Consider the following 17,267-nt stretch of genomic DNA (forward strand, 5'->3'; position numbering starts at 1 on the left):
TCCTCTTCTTCGCCGGGCCTCTGAGCCCCCCGCAGCTCAGGTTGACGCCGGGCCCACGTGGGGAAGCCGGCGGCGGGTCCCCAGCGCCGGGAGGGTTCGCGGGGCTCAGCCCCTTCCTCTGCTCCCCTCCCCGGGACCGGCGCGCGGCCCCAGCTCTGGCGGCTCCGGCGCTCCCCTGGTGTTGGCTGCTCGCCGCCGCTGCTTGCTCGTTCGCCCGCCCGCTGCTGCTTGGGGGGCCGGGATCGCCGCCGCCTCCTCCGGGGGAGCCGGCCGGGGCGGGGCGGAGCGGCGAGAGGGGGTGTGGGGGGCGGGCGAGGAGGGGGCTGAGCGCCGTGGGAGGGAGAGCAGGAGCGAGCGCGCGAGAGAGCGGGGCATTTCTGCGCAGCTCTAGCACGCCTCGGAGCCCGCCGGGGCAGCCGCCGGACACCAGGACAGCGAGCCAGACAGCTCCCGGAAGCCGCGCCGCCGCCGCCAGGTTAGCCGCACCCGCCGTCCCCCTCCGCGTCCCGGGGACCCCGCCGCGTCGGGTCCCGCGTGTGCGTGTGGGGTGGCCGCCGAGGGCGGCGGGCTCGATTCCCGATCTTCGGGCACTGACAGGCCGGCGGGCCGGCTCCAGGAGCCGCGGGCTTCGGTTCGTGCGTGTCGGGACTGTCGCGGGTTTGTGTGTCGGGGCTCCAGTCTCTGGGTGTGTGTTAGGTGTGAGCGCGCGTGTGCCCGTGGATCCGTGCGAGCGGCTGCTCTGTGTGCGCGCGCGTGCGTGTGTGCGCCGGGTGTGCATCTGTGTGTGCGTGTGTGAGGGTGTGTGCCTTGCGTGTCTTCGCGAGTGGTGCGTGCGTATCTGGGTGAGGGTGCGTGTGTCTGCGTGTGTCTGTCGGTGACTGTATCTGTGAGAGGGTGTGTCCGAATGTGTAGCAGTGTGTACACCTCTGTGTGAGGGCGTGTGCCAGTGGCTTCGCTTGTGGCTGGCGCCTGTGGCGGGTGTGTGTGTGTGTGTCGCTGTGTGCGCGCCAGTGTGACTCCCATGTGTGCGCGTGTGAGTGCGGGTGTGCTCCCGCGTAGCCCCGCGTAGCCCCCGTGTGCGTGTGCGTGTGCGCGGCTTTGTCTTCGCACTGCCGGGAGGAAGGGGTGGGGGCGGCGGTCCAGGCGCTGCCGTCGCTGGGAGCTGGGCACCTGGCCCCGGGCGGTGGGTGGCGGCGGCGGGGGTGTCCCTTCCCTGTCGGCAGAGACTCCCTGCTGGCAGGTGGGCGGCCACACCCCGGGGGCTAGGGGAACTGGGCTGACAGCAGAGCCCGCGTTCTGACCTGAGCTGGACAGGAGGGCGTGTCCTGCTTGAAGCCCGTGTGCGTGCGTGCGTGCGTGCGTGTGTGTGTGTGTGTGTATGTGTATGAGTGCGCGCGCGCGCGCGTGTGGATGTGGGTGTGGGTGCGGGGTGGTGGTGGTAGCAACAGCAGTTTCCAGGCTGGTGACCAGCCGGTTCAGGGATTCATTTCCTGTTGTGGCCAGGGGACCTGTCCCCTCCGGCCTCCCCCCAGACCCCCACCAGACCTAGCCTGTGCCAGTCTCACCCGTGCAGGGCTCTGGGTGGGTGGGAAGGTAGGTGGGTAGAAGCTCAGGTGCCCTGAAAGGACTAGGAGGTAGAACCACTCTCTTAAGGGGCCAGCTCCTCACTCCAAGGAATCCCTCCTCAGGAGACCTCTCTACTTTGAAAGAGATGTCTCTGGGTATGTCCATACCCCTTTCTCCAAGTACTGGTGCATGCAGGCATTTCTAGATCTATAGTCTGTGTGCATGTGTCCTCCCTGTGTACTTCTTGTACATTTGGGTGTATAGTGAACAGTGAAAATGTATCTCTTGATGTATATGTGTGTGTGTTTTTATAGGTTCTGGTATATTTGTTTTTATGTATGTGTAGTTGTTTGTTTATTAGTCTGCGCATGTGGGTTTGCAGAGAAGTGGCATTTTGCTGCCAAATGGAATAGGATAGAAACATTCTATACAGGGCCACGCTATTTTTGAAAAACTGCGTGAAAAGGAAGTTTGGGAATTTAGTCTGTGGCTTTGTGGGTTTCAGATACGGGTACTGAAATGTAGGTAGGTTGGATTTTGACTGTGATACAAGGGTAGAGAGAAGTAGAGTCTTATAGGAGGAAGAAATTGTTCAGAGAGAAGGATATCCAAGTGCAAGAATTCTTCCATCAGTTCCAGTTCTTCCCCGTAACGTCACATCCCCCTTTGCTGTTTGGCTTGCCAAGATACAGGACACAGGATTCGGAGTGCAAAGGGAGGGAGCTGGGAGTGTAAAAGGAAGGAAGGTGGATGGGTGATAGGATTGGGGGCCAGCAGCAGATTTTTGCAATTCTTAAAAATGTTTCCCTGCCAAAGGCAGCAGAGGCTGGGGAAAGCTGAGCTTTCTGTCCCCTCCTTGAATCCCAGAATCCCAGGACATGGGAAAAGCTGGCCTGGAGTTCATGAGCTCTGGAGTCTGGGCCAGAGATCTTTTGCCTTGTTCTGTCACCCAGGCTGGAGGCTGGAGTGCAGGCAGTGTCACGATCTCAGCTCACTGCAGCCTCCGCCTCCTGGGTTCAAGTGATTCTCCCGCCTCAGCCTCCTCAATAGCTGGGACTACAGGCATGAGCCACCACGCCCAGCTAATTTTTTTTTTTTTTTTTTGAGACAGAGTTTCACTCTTTTTGCCTAGGCTGGAGTGCAGTGGCATGATCTCAGCTCACTGCAACCTCCTCCTCCCGGGTTCAAGCAATTCTTCTTCCTCAGCCTCCCGAGTAGCTGGGATTACAGGCGCCCACCACCACGCCCGGCTAATTTTTGTATTTTTAGTAGAGACAGGGTTTTGCCATGTTGGCCAAGCTGGCTTTGAACTCCTGACCTCAGGTGATCCACCCGCCTCAGCCTCCCAAAGTGCTGGGATTACAGGCATGAGCCACCGTGCTCGGCCTAATTTTTGTATTTTTAGTAGAGACAGGGTTTCACTGTGTTGGTCAGGCTGCTCTCAAACTCCTGACCTCAAGGGATCTGCCTGCCTCTGCCTCCCAACGTGCTGGGATTACAGGCATGAGCCGCTGTGCCCAGCCTGGGATCTTCTTTTGACTTTAGCCAACCCCTTCATGTGTTTATCTCTTCACCCAACACTTTTTATTAAGCTTCTTTATGTGAAAGAGTCTAAACTCCCTAAGCCTTGGTTTACCTGGCTAGGCAGCTAGTGGGCTAGATTTTGGGACTTTGCCTTCCCTTGCTCAGATTGCTAGAGTTTGTCTCGTTGTTCCCAGGTTCAGGAATCCACCCTTCTAGTCCCCAGAGATCCTGGCCATGGTCCTCACTACTGATCTCCCCACTGATATACTCTAGTCTAGAGCTGTGGTTTTTTCACCTCACCAACAGCAGCAGGGTTACCTGGGAGTTTGTTAGAAATGCAATTTATTGGCAGGGCGTGGTGGTTCACGCCTGTAATCCCAGCACTTTGGGAGGCAAGGCAGATGGATCACCTGAGGTCAGGAGTTCGAGAGCAGCCTGGTAAATATGGTGAAACCCCGTCTCTACTAAAAATACAAAATTTAGCCGGGCGTGGTGGTGCACACCTGTAATCCCAGCTACTCAGGAGGCTGAGGCAGGAGAATCGCTTGAACCCAGGAGGCGGAGGTTGCAGTGAGGCGAGCTTGCGTCACTGCGCACCAGCCTGGGTGACAGAGCGAGACTCCATCTCAAAAAAAAAAAAAAAAAAGAAATGCAATTTCTTGGTTCTCATGCCAGACCTAGGAATTGATAACTCTGGAGGTGTGGCCCAGCGATCTATGTTTTAACAAACACAGGTAATTCTTATTTACTCGAGCTCAAGAGAGGTGGAGACAGGGAGCCGGGAAACATCTATTAATTGAAACACTTGGAAAGCCTCCCCTGTCCCTCACACAGGTGCCTGAAATAGCCCTCAGGCCCCACCTGGTAGGTAGGAATTCTGCTTTCAAGTCCCAGGTCTTACGATCTTGGACAAGTCTCTCCTTCAGTGACTAATGTAATGACTCTTTGACAGTGTGCTGTGGACCAGGTTCTGAGCGAGGGGTTTCCCTGATCTGCTCAGTTTCTCCAATTCTTACTTTGATCTCTAAGGCCCTTCAGGATCCAGTTCCTGCCCACTTCTCTGGACAACAGCCACTTTGGCCTTTTAGTTCATCTAGGCACCATGAGCTCTTTTGCTTCTGGGATTTTGCACATCCTATTCCCTTTGTCTAGCACACTCTTCCCCTGCTTCTTATCTTGATTAACTCCCACTCTTCATGTTTCAGCTCAATAGTCACTTTCTCAGGGGGGCCTTTGCCAACTCTCTAGGCCAAGTCAGTTTTCCCTGTTACACATTCTTAGAGCTCTCTGTGTCTCACAGGTCTTGTGAGAATTTGTAATTGTTGTTTGATTGTCCCTTTACTAGACTGTAAATGCCATGTGGGCAGGAACTTGCTTACTAATCTTCTTAGTGTCCCACACAGTGCCTGACTTATGATTTTGTTCAATAAGCTTGTCAAACTGAGTTAATTCATAAAATGGCAGATGGCACTAAATGATACCCAAAGTTTCGTTTCAAGCCCTGACAATGTGTAATCCAAGCAGGCCTCAGCCTTTTCTCAAGTTGATTTACCTGTCATTTTTCAATGCTGCATCTCCCATCTCCTGGCCGTAGATTTGAGCACTCACCGTGGGTCCAAGCCTATGCTGGGCTCTGCTCTAGTGGAAGCAGGAGGAAGCTCCTCAGGAGACACAGCCTAGCTTGGGTTCTGTGTCCTCCTGGATTAGGATTGTACTGGAATGAGAAGACGAAAAGTATTGGAAAAGGAATCCAAATATCTGCGTCCATGCCTTGTTATATGACTGAGGGCCAATCACTTTCCCCTTTTGGCATGTGTCCATCTCTGTAAAATGAAGGTATTGGGATGGATGGCATACTTAGTAGTGGTTACTAGCACTGGCTCTAGAGTCATTCGGGGTTTGCCATGTACTAGCTGGGGGGACCAGGGCAAGTGATTCCATCTCCTCATTTCCTTACTTGTAAAACAGGACCAGTACTAGTATCTGTTTCATAGGATTGTTTTGAGAAATAAATGAGATAACATCCTTGGAATGCTTAGCATAATGTGAGTGCATAAGAAACATTTGATAAATGTCAACTATTATGACCATTATTGCTACTCCACAATTCAGCTCAACATTCTTGAAGGCCTTTGTATTGGGCCCTAGGCCTACAAAAACAGAAATGAATCCAGCAGTATTCACAGGCTGGGGGTGGGAGCAGACATGTAAAGATGCAATACCACCACAAGGACAATGTACAAGCTGCCAGGGTGTGGCTGTTTATGGAGGAAAAGGCTTCCTGGAGGAGAGAGATGGTGTTTGGGCTGGATTTTACCGTCTGGGTATTTGAAATAGCATGTGCAAAGGCAGAACGGCTTCTTAGGGGAACCCCAAATAGTTCCACATGGTTGGAATAGGAGGTGGTGAGTGGCAGGGATGAGGGTGGAGGAGTGAATGACTGGAGATAAAGCTGAGAGGAAGATTAGGGGCAGATCTGGTGCAGGCCAAAGAGCCTGAGCAAGTCCTACAGATGGCAGGGAGCTAAGGAAGAGAAGTAAGCCAACCAGGAAGGATCAGATTTGCATTTCAAAAACACAGCTCTCCGGTGGTGACAGAGGATGGTTGGTCTGGGAGGAAGGGAAGGACTGTTGACCTGGAGACCTGGGCACAGAGGCTGCTAAACGAGCTCAATGGGAGGCCCCACTGGGGTGGATAGAGACCTAGAACAGGCTGTTCTAGGAAGCTTTTTCCTCTGTAAGCCTGTCTTCAGCCTGTTTTCAGGACAGCCTGGCCCTGGAAGGTGCAGGAGAGGTGAGAGTGACTTCTCATGAGGAGCCTCTGGGTCCTCTTTAACCTCTAAAGCTGCCTAATGAGTGGGAATCTGAAAAACAGAATTTGAGGGTCCTAGGTCTGCTACTCAAAGGATGCACAGTGTATTAACTTCCTAGGGGTGCTGTCATGAAGCACGCAAACTAGGTAGCTTTGAACTACAGACATTTACTCCCCCACTTGTGGAGGCTAGAAGTCTGAAATCCAGGTGTCAGCAAGGTTGGCTCCTTCTGGAGGCTCTGGGGCAATCTGTTTCCTGCCTTTCTCCTAGCTTCTGGTGGTTGCCAGCAATCTTTGGCATTTCTTGGCTTGCAGCTGCATCTGCCTCTGTCGTCACGTGGCTTTCTCTCTGTTTCATTTCCTCTTATAAGGACACCAGTCATATGGGATTTAGAACCCACCCTAGTCCAGTATGACCTCATTTGAACTTGAGTAATTGCATCTGCAAAGACCCTGTTTCCAAATATGGTCACATTATGAAGTTTTAGGTAGACATAAATTTGGGTTGGGAGGGGACACTGTTCAACCCAATACATGCAGGAAGTTGGGGAGGAGTGCAGGCCTTTTAGTTCCACAGGGCTACATCCAAATTTAGGTTTTGCAGTGGAGCCTCTATGAAATGGGGACAGTAGGCCGGGCACGGTGGCTCACGCCTGTCATCCCAGCACTTTGGGAGGCCGAGGCGGGCAGATCATCTGATCAGATTTGTATTTCAAATTTGAGTGACCCGAGGCAGATCATTCCTGAGGTCAGGAGTTCGAGACCAGCCTGGCCAACATGGTAAAACCCCGTCTCTACTAAAAATACAAAAATTAGCCAGGCGTGGTGGCGGGCACCTGTAATCCCAGCTACTCAGGAGGCTGAGACAGGAGAATTGCTTGAACCTGGGAGGCGGACATTGCAGTGAGCTGAGATTGTGCCACTGCACTCTAGCCTGGGTGACAGAGCAAGACTCTGCCTCAAAAAAAACAAAAAAACAAAACAAAGAAATGGGACAGTAACACCTACAGTAGTGTCATGGTCATGAGACTTGATCAAAATAACAGATATGAGCATGCCTAATGAGGTAGTACACAGTAGGCACTCAATAACTACTTCCTTTCCAGCTCTCCCTTCTCTGCACTTAGGAGCTTGGACAAGTCACCTAATCTTGCTTTACTTCCCTCATCTATCAAATGTGAATAATCATCATCCAGCCCTGCCTGCTTCACCAAATTGCGATCCCAGGAGATAATGAGAAAGCTCTTTGTAAATTGCTTAAGGGCTTGTAGCTGTGATTTTTAATTATAATAATCATCATCATAATAACCCTTGGCCATTGTCATATCCGCTGCATTCTTCTCAGAGCCCAGCCCGCTCCTCTCCTGAGACAGGTCCTCTTTGCCTGTTTGTGCTCAGAGGCATCCCATGAAGTGTCGCCTCTGTCCGAGTTGGGAGGACCTTAGAGATGGTCCTTGCCATTGCCCTTATTAGCCTGAGGAGGGAAACATGCTCAGGGAGAAAAAGTGACACCCGCAAAGTCACACAGCTGGTCAGTGGTAATTGGAACACCTTATCTGTGGCTCCTGTCTTCAGTCTGAACAGTGCTTTTTCCCTAGTTGCAACTTTAGGCCCAGAAGCAGGAGCTCAGGGCAGATAGAGGCCTGGAGTGGGCTCTGCATATGTTCCGCAGGTGAGGATGCAACAGGAGAGTGTCCTGCTAAGTCAGGATTAGAACCCCAAGAAAAGGGTCCCTGGGCTCTAAGTGAGCAGGCTGAATGGGCACGTTGTTCTGTTATCAATCTGGCTATGGCCATCTCTGCCTACTCTGGTGGGAGGGCCACCATGTGGGGCTCTGGAGTCTAGATGTAACCCAAGGCTTCAGTGTCCCTATTGACAGCCAGGGTGGCATTTCTCAGCAGGTCCTGTCCCTCTAAGCCTTGCCTTGGTGGGTCTAGGGAAGGCTCTGGGAAAGAGAGAGGGCTTATACTGTCCTGGTAGTTTCTGGCAAGTCATCTTCCTTTCCCCCCACACTGGGGAAGCCAGGCCCCTCCTTGGCCCCTTGATTCTTCTTTCCTTTCCTCCCTCCTCTTCTCAGTTTGCTCTCTCCCTTCTGTCTGCTTTCTCCCCTTCCCTCTCCCCACCTTGTCCCCAGATTAGAGGTCTAAAGATAGAGTCTCCAGGCCCACTTCAGGTGGGTGGGTGGTTTTGGGTTTGCTTGAGGCCACCTAGAATTAGAAAGTCTAGAGTCTTCCTCATAAGAGGCTCACTCTGGTGACTTATAATCAACTGCTTATGTTTATTGGCTTACTGTGTGCCAGGCCCTGTGCTAAGCGCTTTACATGCCTTATGTCTTTTAATCCTTACAACTACCAAGCGAGGCAGAGATGATGATCCCCGTCGTATTACAGGAGGCTAAATAACTTGCCCAAGGCCTACGCAGTCCTCAGCCAGCAAGTGGCACAGCTGGGATTTCAATCTAGATCTGTCCGAAGCCCACCGGTACTCTTGAGTCTTTCCTATACGGCCTGTGATAGAGCCTGCAGGAGCATTTAGGTGTCCACAGAGGGGCATGCATTTGCTCAAATTCGGAGAACAAATTCTTGACTCTGAGAGCAGGGCTTCCAATCCAGGAATCTTCCCTCCCAGGCCTGCACTCTGCCGGCACCTCCGGGACTGGCCTTTCTACAGCATCAGCCTTGGGGCCTGCCAAGGCTCTGAGCCCATCTGGTTCTAGGCAGCTGCCCACCTATAGGAGAGACACTGCATCGGTGCAGGGGGTGGTGACAGGGCCCATCTGAAGGTACTTGCCTGTTTTCCTAGTTATTGTTTTGTCTCTGGCCACCTCAATTTTTCACTGAATCGAGTCTTCCACTTAAAGAAGCATATCATCTGCAAAGAGCATTACTTTTGTCTCCTCAGAAGAGTGCTTGGGAGCTTGGATATGTTGCAGGCTCAGTGATGGGTGGAACTCTGGAAGAAGTGGGGAGGGAGGCAGAGACCGGAGCCAGGAGACCCAGGTTCAGAGGTACACATCCACCAGAAGAAAAAAAGAAGGAGCTGGCCTGAGGGCCAGAGGGAGGCAGCCTGGAGAGAGGGAGGAATAGGAAACCTGCTCTCACCCCGTGTGCAGCCCAGGAGTCCAGACTCCCTCCCAGGCAGGGCTGCTGGTCTCAGAGTGTCACTCAGGAATCTGGGCAGCTGCAGTCAGCTTGTTGAGCCTCCACCCATTCCAACCGAGACCATTATGTTGGTCAGCCTGGCCCAGCCCAGCCACCTGCCTGCCTGAGCAGGTGGCTCAGTCAGAAGGGACCTTGGTGAAGGAGTGGTGGCTTTGAAACTTCTATCCACAGAGCCACTCTTCATAGGCAAGGGAGCAGAAGTTCAATTTGTGAAACAGCTAAAAGGGTGAGCAGCTTAGCACCCCACCCCATCCCCCTCCCTCCTAGGGTTCCCTAAGGCTGGGCTTCTCAAACTTTGTTCCCCCTAAGAGCAACAAAGGTAAGCATGCTAAAAAGCAAAATGAAACAAAACAAAACCTGTGTGCCATGGCTCATGCTGTAATCCCAGCACTTTGGGAGGCTGAGGCAGGTGGATCACCTGAGATCAGGGGTTCGAGACCAGCCTGACAAGGTGAAACCCCGTCTCTACTAAAAATACAAAAATTAGCTGGGCATGGCTGCATGCACCTGTAATCCCAGCTAGTAGGGAGGATGAGGCAGGAGAATCGCTTGAACCTGGGAGGCGGTGGTTGCAGTTCACTGCAACCTCAATCTGGGCGACAGAGTGAGACTCTGTCTTAAAAAACAAAACAAAAGAAAATACAAAAAAAACCCAACACTCTTTTTCCAGGACTCACCCAACAGATTCAAACCCAGCTGCTCCATGGGCGGGGTGGGGGGTGGGCGTCAGATCCGAGGTGGGGCCCCGGAAGCAGCCTGCTGTAACAGGCTCCCCATCGAGATGATTGGGACACAGATGGTTCTCAGATTGCCCTTGTAGAAGGCTGGCCTCAGATGTTCATGAACTTCTGAAATGGCATGCACAATGTTAAGAGTGTGCATTGTCCCCAGGAGAGGATCCACAGGCACCATCTGTCTTGGAGTCACAACCCATACAACTTTAGAACTGCTGTCTTCAGGGTTGTTTTATGGAGTTGAAGCCTAACGTCTAGAGAAAGGTCACCAGGGAGCCAATGGCAGAGCTGGGTGGAGAGGGCTAGTCTCTCATGCCTCTCAGCACATTGCTGGCTTTGCTGTGAAGGTGGTCAGGGACTGTAGACCTGTCCCTCTGTCTGGGCCTCAGTTTTCCTAGCTGTAAAATGGGGGTTGGACAGGATAATCCCAAGTTTCCATGCAGCTTTGATCTGTGGTTCTGGAATTCAGTTCTCCTGCTGCCCAGTTCAAGTTCTTTGTCCTTTTCCTTGCTCCTCCCTAGCTTCACCCACCACTGGGGGGACCTCCCCCTTTAGCATCTTCCATCTTCAGAGATTCTGGACACAGCCTGCATTCTGGCCCCTTAAATCCCTTCTGTCTGACCACATGCCCAAATGCTCAAGCCCTTTCTCCCTTTCTGTCCCCACTCACCATAATTGAGCAAGGTGCCTGTGAATCTGGGGAAGCTCAAGGTGACCTCTGTTCAGAGCTGGACATATGGGTCAGTGCCAAGGGGAGGGCTGTGAAAACTAATTTCCTGAGGCTCCGAGGACACACCCAGTGCTTCCTATGTCTTTGCCCTAGCTCCCTCTGTTCCTCCCTGCCAAGAATGCCACCCCCTCCATTCCCCAATCACTGTTGAAATCCTGTCTGCCTTTTCAAGGCTCAGCTCAGATGCCAGCCTATGTCCTACAAAGCCTTGTAAGCCCTCCCCCTCACTCCAAGATGAAATTTGTCTTTAACTCCTCTGCACTCCCTTAGTACCTTATCTGTTCCCCTCTGGGGGATGAGTTATGTTTGGTCTTAGCTTTATCCAGGGAGGTGGCTTTCACCAGGTTGTGAGCACTGGGATGCCTTATGTCTTATTCTTTGCTTCCCAGCACCTAGCATGGGGCTGTGCACAGAACAAGTGCTTAATTGAGGCTTACTAAGTTTGCAGAATCTGCCTCCAGCTCTGGGCTGAGCTGGCCTCTTTACAGCCCCTATGGCCCATGTCACTGGCAGGCCGTGGTTTCTCACAGGGCCCCTCCCTCTATTTGTGGATTGGAGGGAGGCCAAGTAGGGCAGTAAGAACTTAAATTCCATTTGTGATTCTGCCATTTCTGGGCTGTGTGACCTTGAGCAGATCACTTCCTCTCTCCAAGCCTTAATTTTCTCAGTTTAAAACAGAGAGGTAAGGATGACAAGTCTATTGGGGGCTTGGGTGAATTAACTGAAGTGCTTTGTGTAAAATGCTGATAAAAGCATTGTAAAGAACAAATAGCTAATAAATGATTATGATTTATTATTTTTTGGTTAATAGTTATTACCATTGTTTCTTTTTCTTTTTTTTGAGACGGAGTCTCGCTCTGTCGTCCAGGCTGGAGTGCAGTGGCGTGATCCAGCTCACTACAAGCTCCACCTCCCGGGTTCATGCCATTCTCCTGCCTCAGCCTCCCGAGTAGCTGGGACTACAGGCGCCCGCCACCATGCCTGGCTAATTATTTTTGGATTTTTAGTAGAGACAGGGTTTCACCGTGTTAGCCAGGGTGGTCTCGATCTCCTGACCTCATGATCTGCCCACCTCAGCCTCCCAAAGTGCTGGGATTACAGGCGTGAGTCACCGCGCCGGCATTATTACCATTGTTTCAACAAACATCTACTATGTTCTGAGCATTGTGCTGTGGGGGCCAGGGTGAGAGACAAAAAAAAAATGACAGGAGTTCCTTGGTCTCCAGGGTCTTAAGGTCAAATGAGGCAGTAAGACTCTAGTACAAGAAGTCAGTGTCTGACAGAGATGTGGCTGAGTGAGTTGAGGGGTGAGTCATTAGTGTAGACACCAGGCTAGAGGTGACATTTGAGCCAGAAGGGCATGAAGTAGGAAGGGCAATGACAGGCTGGGAGGAGACCCATATTCCCTGTGGAGAATGGGGAAGTGGGGTGCGTATTTGGAGAGTTTCAGGAAGGAGGTGGGAAAGAGCAGAGTGGAAGCAGAGTTAGAATTTCCCTGCAGAAGGGGCATAGGGTCGGACCCCGGATGGAGCAGGAGCTTCAGGCTTTATTTTGCCAAGAAGAATTTGGGGGAATGATGACTCATGATGCCGCCATTGAAAGTAAGAGAGAGACTGCCGGGAAGGTGGGGTAGAAAAGTGAGGCTTTATGGCAGAGAGAGTGGGGACCAGGGAGGTGGGGGGACATTGTCCCTCTCTACCCAGGCTTGTGCTAAGAATGGTGGCAAGTGGGCTTCAGTTCCGGGCTTCTGCAGGGCTGCCTGTTTATCTGGCCAAGATTGGGATTTGAACATTGATGTCTGAAGTTAAAGCACGAAATGACTCCAGAAATGTTAGAATCTCTATATGTCAGAGCCCACCAGCAGAAGTGATCTCTGAATCCACCTCCCGCATGCCACGCTGTGCAGGTGGGAAGCAGAGGCCTGGGAGGAGGAGATGGCACCCAAGAACACCAAGTGAACTGGCCTCGCGCACTCTAGATGGGCTGTGGACCTAGGCCTGTGTTACGGTGAGGAGGGGGCCAGGGAACCCATGAAGGGTGTACATGACAAGCAAACGTCAAGCTGGGAGCAGTCTGTTGCTAGGGTGTGTGTGTGATCCCAGGTGAGTGGGATGTGAGTGGGCCGGAGCTGTCATCATTCCAGGCTTTCCTTCCGGAAAAGGAGAAAGGGCCACATAGGTGCGAACCAGGGGAATATTGGGATGTGGGGGAAATCAGGGGGTGGCTTGAGAAGAGGAGGCTGTTGCCAAGCAGCAAGAGACATGACTGTATGAGAACAGCACAGGCACCCTAGCATCTGTGGGCCTGGCACTGTACAGCCCTGGACTGTAGTGGTATCACCTCCATTGCAGGGAAAGAAACCAGGGCTCCCAAGGTCAGAGCTAGGAAGAATGGAGTCAGGAGTGGCATCCAGGTCTGGAGGACTTCAAAGCCATGTCTCTGGCATGCCCTGGGTGGCAACCATTCCAGTTCTTGTGAGGTCCTGGGGTCAAAGGGGTCAAGGAGGTACTCAGCCCAGGGCAAGTCATCTTTTGCTTCCTTTCACTTCTTCTCCATCAATCTGCCCATTGAGTGGGCCTGTTTTCTTCTACTTTACCCACCCCCCTTAATTTGTTGATGAAAAATATTTATTGAGCACCTACTATGTGCCAGGCACTGCCCTTGATTTCATGGAGCTTATGCCATCGCTCCTTGGCACAGAGGGCTATCCCACATTGCCAGGGAGGGATGGGAAGAAGGGCGGGGCACTGGCCACTTCTCTCCCCCTTTACATGAGCCCCTCCCTCTTCTCAGCTCTATCCCTTTGCAAATGCCCCTAGCCCCAGATGGTTCTTGTTGGAACTACCTCCTGCTGAAATGAAAACCAGTCAGAGTTAATTGTTAAACCTAATAGCTGGTGAGAGTTTCACTCTCCTGGGCTGGTGGGAGGGGGGCTGCACTCCAGGGGAGGGGTGGAGTCACCCAGGTTTTTCTGGCTAGTACCTGCCACCTTTTCCCTACTCCAGAATCTGCTTCCGGGGCCCTCTCCTCCCCTCCTCCCCAGGGGGCAGGCTGCCATCTGGCCCTTTCCCCTGCCTCCAGCTAAGGTGACCCTGGGAGGTGAGCACTGGCTCTGGCCTTAGTCCAAGGGCCTCTGAGTGAGTGCTCTTAGGGGAGGTGTGGGGCAGGGCAGGGTGCCTAGCCCTGGAGATCCGCCCAGAGGCCAGGCAGCCAGTGGACCTTGCTGGCTTTGCCTCCCGCTGGGTGTGGGTGGGGGAGCTAAGGATGGTGCCACAGTGGCCTAAGCCCTGCACACAGGACCACTGCCTGTGCAGCCCATGCCATGCCGTTCCGCTCTCCTTCCCTTTTGTCCCCTTCATTGAGTTTCTTATTCTGGGCCATTCTCTGCCAAAAGACTGGGAGATTTGGGCACCCTGAGAATAGTGGCAAAGGCTTATTACATCTAGAAGACTGAGCCTCGGGGTAGGCCCCTGCCAAAGTTTAGGGACAGAGCTCAGGGTTCCGAGTCAGCAGGCCTAGTCAAAGCTGGGTGACTTTGCGCAGGTGACTTACCTCTGTGAGCCACAGCCTCATCCTCTGAACACTACAGGAGTTCCTATTTTGGGGAGGTTTGAAGGGTCAGTGAAAGACACTGGGTACTCAGATCCCATTGTCACCATCACTGTGTAGGCACCAGAGGTAAATATTAATTTCGGGTTCAGTAGGGTTTTGTTGAATGAGTAGATACTGTTCTATTCAGAGGTAAGCTCACAGAGGTAAGTCAACTTTACCTTCGAGGCTTAGCTCTGGGCTAGGGCCAAGGAGGTCATCAGCCCAGGCCCTCAAGGACTTGACTGCAGAGCTGCAGCTGCCCTATACAGCAGCCATTAGTCACATGTGGCCAGTGGACATGTAAAATGTGGCTAGTGCCACCAAGGAACTGAACTTTTTGAACTCTGTCGCCCAGGCTGGAGTGCAGTGGCACAATCATTGTAATGTCTGCCTCCCAGGCTTAAGTGATTCTCCTTCCTCAGCCTCTGGAGTAGTTGGGATTACAGGCATGCCCCACCATGCTTGGCTAATTTTTTGTATTTTTAGTAGAGATGGGGTTTCGCCATGTTCTCTGGGCTGGTCTCAAACTTCTGAGCTCTGGCAAAGTAATCCCAAAGGATTTCAGGCATGAGCCACCACGCCCAGCTGAATTTTAAATTTTATTTAATATTTAATTTTATTTGATTTTAACTAATTTAACATTTTAAAAGAATGCTCCCTTCATTTATTGACAAACTATACGTGTTTGGAAACTTAGATTTGAGAATATACCTTTTTTTTTGGGGGGGGGGACGGAATCTCGCTTTTGCTCTGTTGTCCAGGCTGGAGTGCAATGGCATGATCTCAGCTCACTGCAACCTCCATCTCCCGGCTCCAAGCAATTCTCCTGCCTCAGCCTCCTGAGTAGCTGGGATTACAGATGCGCATCACCACACCTGGCTAATTTTTGTATTTTTAGTAAAGATGGGGTTTCATCATATTGGTCAGGCTGGTCTTGAACTCCTGACCTCATGATCCACCTGCCTCGGCCTCCCAAAGTGCTGGGATTACAGGTGTGAGCCACCGGGCTCGGCTTTTTTTTTTTTTTTTTTTTTAAATCATAAAGGCGGCTGGGCACGGTGGCTCATGCCTGTAATCCCAGCCCTTTGGGAGGCCGAGGTGGGCAGATCACTTGACGTCAGGAGTTCGAGACCAGCCTGGCCAGCATGGTGAAACCCCCGTCTCTACTAAAAATACAAAAATTAGCCAGGCGTGGTGGCACATGTCTGTAATTCCAGCTACTCAGGAGGCTGAGGCAGGAGAATTGCTGGAACCTGGGAGGCGGAGACGGCAGTGAGCTGAGATCACAGTGAGCTGAGATCACACCACTGCACTCTAGCCTGGGCGACAGAGTGAGACTCCATCTTAAAAAAAAAATTGTAAAGGCAAGGAGAATCTAAATATCTTATGAATATTTAGCATCTGAATCAAGATGTGTTGTAAGTATAAAATACACACTGGATTTAGAAGAGGATGTATTAAAAAATGTAGAATATCTCTACAGTTTTTTCATTTTAGTTTTAATTTTTTTTTTTAAGAAACAGGTTCTCACTCTGTTGCACAGGCTGGAGTGAGTGGCATGATCATAGCTCACTGCAACCCTTGAACTCCTGGACTTAAGGGATCCTCCCACCTCAGCTAGTAGCTGGGACTATAGGCATGTGTCACCTCACCCAGCTAAATTTTTTTATTTTTTGTAGAGACAGGGTCTTGCTATGTTGGCCAGGCTGGTCTTGAACTCCTGGTCTCAAGAGGTCCTTTCACCTCAGCCTCCCAAAAGGCAGGGATTGCAGGCATGAACCACTGTGCTGGGCCTATAGTATTTTTTACATTGATTACATGTTGAGATAGATATATTGGCTTAAATGAATATATCATGAAAATTAATTTCCCTCATTCCTTTGTGCTTTTTAAAATGTAGCTACTAAGGCCAGGCATGATGGCTCACACCCGTAATCCCAGCACTCTGGGAGGCTGAGGCAGGCGGATCGCTTGAGACCAGGAGTTTGAGACCAGCCTGGGCAACATGGGGAAACCCTGTCTCTACTGAAAATGCAAAAGTTAGCCAAGCATGGAGGTGCGCACCTGTAACCCCAGCTATTTGGGAAGCTGAGGCATGAGAATTGCTTGAACCTGGGAGGCGGAGGCTGCAGTGAGCCAAGATCGTGCCACTGCACTCCAGCCTGGGTGACAGAACGAGACTCTGACTCAAAAAATAAAATAAAATAGAATAAAATAAAATGTAGTTGCTATAAACTTTTAAATTACATACATGGCTCACATTATATTTCTATTTGACAACACTATTGTAGACGGAGTTGAGTTGGGCACATTTGATTAATGACAGAAGACTACATAAAGACTAGTTATTTGGGGAAGGTTGGGAGGTCAATGAAGGACAGATATTCCCCACCTCACCCCAGCCCAGGCCTTGCCCCTTGGTGGAATGTTACCCTGGACAGCCCCATAGCCTTGAGGATGAGTTCAGGGCTTCTTTTTTTTTTTTTTTGAGATGGAGTCTCGCTCTGTTGCCCAGACTGGATTGCAGTGCCGCGATCTTGGCTCACTGCAAGCTCTGCCTCCTGGATTCACACTATTCTCTCCCCTCAGCCTCCCGAGTAGCTGGGACTATAGGCGCCTGCCACCACGCCCGGCTAATTTTTTTTTGTATTTTTAGTAGAGACGGGGTTTCACCGTGTTAGCCAGGATGGTCTCGATCTCCTGACGTCGTGATCCGTGTGCCTCGGCCTCCCAAAGTGCTGGGATTACAGGTGTGAGCCACTGCTCCTGGCCGAGTTCAGGGCTTCTGATGGCAAATGAAAAACCTTTGTCTGGGTCCTCATCCTGGCCATGCCCTTCACTTGCTCTGTGTGTGACCTTGGGCACTTCTCTTTGCTGAACTTGAGCCTTTCATCTGCAAACTGAGACTAATGGTGGTTGAGGGGATGGCCTGAGAAATAATCCAAGTGAGTATTTAGCACAGTGCCTGGCATGCCTAAGCAGTCAAGTATTTGCTGTGTGGTGATTGCTACTACTGTTAGTGTGGGGGCTGTTGCCACGACAGTACTGTTGCACCCAGCAGCTCATATTCAGTTATTCCATGTGCCTCAAGGGGACATTGGCTAGAGGGGAAGAAGTTAAAATAGCTTGAGGGTGGGAGTTGGGATGGGA

At 51.6% G+C, this 17,267-nt stretch overlaps 1 protein-coding gene across 12 annotated transcripts in view; it reads left to right on the top strand.

The window, feature by feature from the left end:
* Nucleotides 1-309: 309 nt before the first annotated feature.
* EPB41L1 (erythrocyte membrane protein band 4.1 like 1) overlaps nt 310-17,267 on the top strand; it is a 137,241-nt gene continuing 120,283 nt past the window's right edge. For 2 of the 12 annotated variants that reach the window (XM_063720456.1, XM_063720457.1), the window contains exon 1: nt 340-475. The gene's annotated coding sequence lies outside the window, so the exon portion shown is untranslated. 12 annotated transcript variants of the gene reach the window in all.

Source organism: Pongo abelii, chromosome 21 (assembly GCF_028885655.2).
Source record: "Pongo abelii isolate AG06213 chromosome 21, NHGRI_mPonAbe1-v2.0_pri, whole genome shotgun sequence".
Lineage (NCBI taxonomy): Eukaryota > Metazoa > Chordata > Mammalia > Primates > Hominidae > Pongo > Pongo abelii.